Source organism: Belonocnema kinseyi, chromosome 2, assembly GCF_010883055.1.
Source record: "Belonocnema kinseyi isolate 2016_QV_RU_SX_M_011 chromosome 2, B_treatae_v1, whole genome shotgun sequence".
Taxonomy (NCBI): Eukaryota; Metazoa; Arthropoda; class Insecta; order Hymenoptera; family Cynipidae; genus Belonocnema; species Belonocnema kinseyi.
This window is the reverse complement of record NC_046658.1, coordinates 54,542,438-54,545,638: the sequence shown is the minus strand read 5'-3', so window position 1 is coordinate 54,545,638 and position 3,201 is coordinate 54,542,438.

Below are 3,201 nucleotides of genomic sequence, written 5' to 3'. Positions count from 1 at the left end.
GTATCGACCTAAAAGGAGAGTATGTTGAAAAATAAAACCGACTTTGGCCAAAAAAAACGTCTCCGTGTTTCATTTTTCAGGGACTTATCAGACTGCCTTGTAGCCTGCTGCGCTTGCCTCCTCAGTTTTCTTTTCAGAGAACCGTTTATGCCTTTCTTCGTTTTGCGGGCCTCATTGGTTATGGCAGACCTGTTTTTTTTGTTATGCCTGATTCATTTTGATCTTTAGAGCAGCTAGGGAAATAAAAAATCTCTCCGTGCAGGACATCGATTGCAGGGAAATGACTAGTTACTGAGGAAGTTCGTACGGTGTTCTCGAAAGGCCGCTAGGACACCTTTGTACGCTTAGGTGCCAAAGTACCACGGCCAAGATCACTTTACAGCCTACACCAATGGCTTAGGATGAAAGCCACATTAAGCCAGACAGTCAATGAATATCCGTTCGTATGCCTCCACACCAATGGAGGGCTGTTCATTCGTCGTTTAGGCTTACCCACCAACTACAAGGTATTGGAGCCCCTAGAGAAGGTTCAAATCCCTTGACGCATTTGAAAATATTTTTAAATCTATTGAAATCTTTTAAATCTGTGCAAATTCATAGAATTCCCATTAAATTTTTTAAAATCCTTTCAATTCCTTTGAAATATTTGAAAAAGAAATAATCGGAAATCATTCATTTAAGGCTGCGTCAGTAGTCTTCGCAAACAATTCAGGGAGTTGAAAAAGGCTAGACTAGCCATCCTAGACATTTGAGCCTATTAGCCCAGCTGCTGAAAAACATTTGACTAATCCTGAATTTCGGGACCTTACCTCTTGTAAAATTCTTTTATATTCCTTTAAATCTTTAAAAACTTCACCAAAGTTTTTGACGTCCCTTGCAATTTTTTTAATCTTTTGAAATTATTTGGAATCTTTTAATATAACTTAAATTTTTGTAAGTCTTCAATTGTTTTTTAATTGTTTCATGTCCCTTGTAAACTTCGAAATCCGTAAATATCCCTTTAACTAAAATTGATTATATTTCAATAAGTTATCTATAAATTTGTTTAAATCCATTAAAATCTAGAAATACCTTCAAATTCCTTCAAATGTTTGAAGTTACTACGGATTTATGAAAATCTAAATTATTTTCTAACATTCTCTATAAATTCTTTGAAATATGGCTTAAAATTTTTAGAAATACTATAATGCACTTTGAAATCTCTGGAAAAATTTTAAAATCGGTTAAAATAGCTTAAAATCTTTTTAAATCTCGGAAATGCTTTTAAATAATTTGGGGTCCTATAGAATACCTCAAACCTATGAAATTAATTGAAATCCTACAAAATTCTTAGGCATTTTATGCAATTTTTTAATCACCTTGAAATTTCTTGGAATTTTTTTAAATAACTTAAAACCTTTTGAATCTTGGAAATTTTGTAAGTTCCTTTATATCTCCTGAAATTTTTAAAATACTTAAAAGTTTCTTAAAATCAATTTATTTAATCCCTAAAGTTCACAAGAAATTCTTTGATATCCCTTAGCATTAATTGAAATATTATTTAATCGTAGAAATCATTTGAAATCCTGTGAGTCTCATTCATGCTAAGTGTTCTTTCCTTATTATTTATAAATATTTCATGAGTTTTTATTTGACATTACATATTCCAGCAGTAGATAACCAATGTTTTCTTCAATAGGAACGAGGTTAATATAGACTAAAAGTGAACAGAAAAATTGACATTTAAAGTGGATAAGTTATTCATTTGAACGTACAATTCACATGAAGGCTAGCGCTCGAGATGCACTCGATAGCGACTCGCCTAATGCTGCCGGATTATTTACCATGTTTCCTTGAGTTTCCCTCAGGGCTGTGTTTACCAAGTCGCAGATGTCATCGGCCTGTTGCTGACCGTCCGGCGCCCTTCACAAAAGGTTGTATATCTTAAAGATTCCCTGTTTCTACTTTAGGAGCATCTTTGACCCTATTCTAAAGGAGCTTAACGAAAATGGATCTCTACCGCTAATCTCGAAAATACACCAAGCTTATTGGCATCTCGATAATAACTTTCGACGCATGTACTGGCTGGCTGTACTAGGCCAGTACTATGCAAGTGCTGGCTTGGAGTAGTTGGCAATACTGGCGTTCCAGTACTGGAGCATTACTCACTGCCAGTACTGGGCCAGTTCTGACAAACTGCTGGGATACTAAAATGTCAGTGGTTACCTCGAAGCCCAAAAAATGCTGAAAATAGTAACTTGAAGTAATATTGCCCATTTAAAATATTCTAACGAATTGATTAAGAACGGTTTAAAATAGACGTGCGAAGTAGTTTTAGGATATGCGCTTCTATTTCTGCGGTTTTTCTTTAAATGTGTCTGAGAATGTATTTGGTTATCCTGCACTGGCGTACTCCAAGAGCACTTCGGCCGCCTATCTTACTTCTTCCTTCTCACTCTGACCTGCTTCGGTGCAGGTCGGAGGGCACCATTGTAGGATAACCGAATTCGCTATGAGTCACTGTGTGTTCCTTCATTAGTTGCAGGCGAAATTTGTAAGAAATCACTTATGGAAACGCAGAGCTCTCCTCCATATAATAAAGTCAGCGTAAATTTTTTCGTTCGAAGTTGAATTGTATATCACAATCATCACAGTTGTTTTCTGCGTTTACGGACAAGATGCTATTTTGTGTCGGTCAGGAGAAGCAGCTTTGGTTGGCTGTCAAGTCTTTACGCTAATTGGTTACTATTCCGGCATGATTATTATGTTTTTTCTAATGTGTCCCCTAAGGGTTTACATTTTTCTTGTACCTGCTTCCGTATTCCTTTAAACACCCCCCATATACTTACTCGAAGGTGTGAGGGGGACCTACAGTTTAAGGTGGATTCCGAAGCACCAATAGCTACAGTTTTAAGTACTGAGAGAACCTTTCTCTCTAGAGGTAATGGTCCCACGACTCTCCGAAGATAAATAATTCCCTTTCTAGGCTAGTGTTCACCGCATGGGCCGCCGAGGCTCTTCCAGAGTGCGAGGCGAGAATCGAACGCTTTAGCCCCCACGACCATCGTCCCACATTTCTGGCGCGTTTATTTGAATCGGATTATTATTATTATTATTACACCATTAAGGGTATGTGATAGTTCGTCGTGTGGTCAATCAGATACAGTTTCCCCAGCTTTTTTCCACAAAAATGAAAATGTTCAAAAACTGAATTTGGAGATG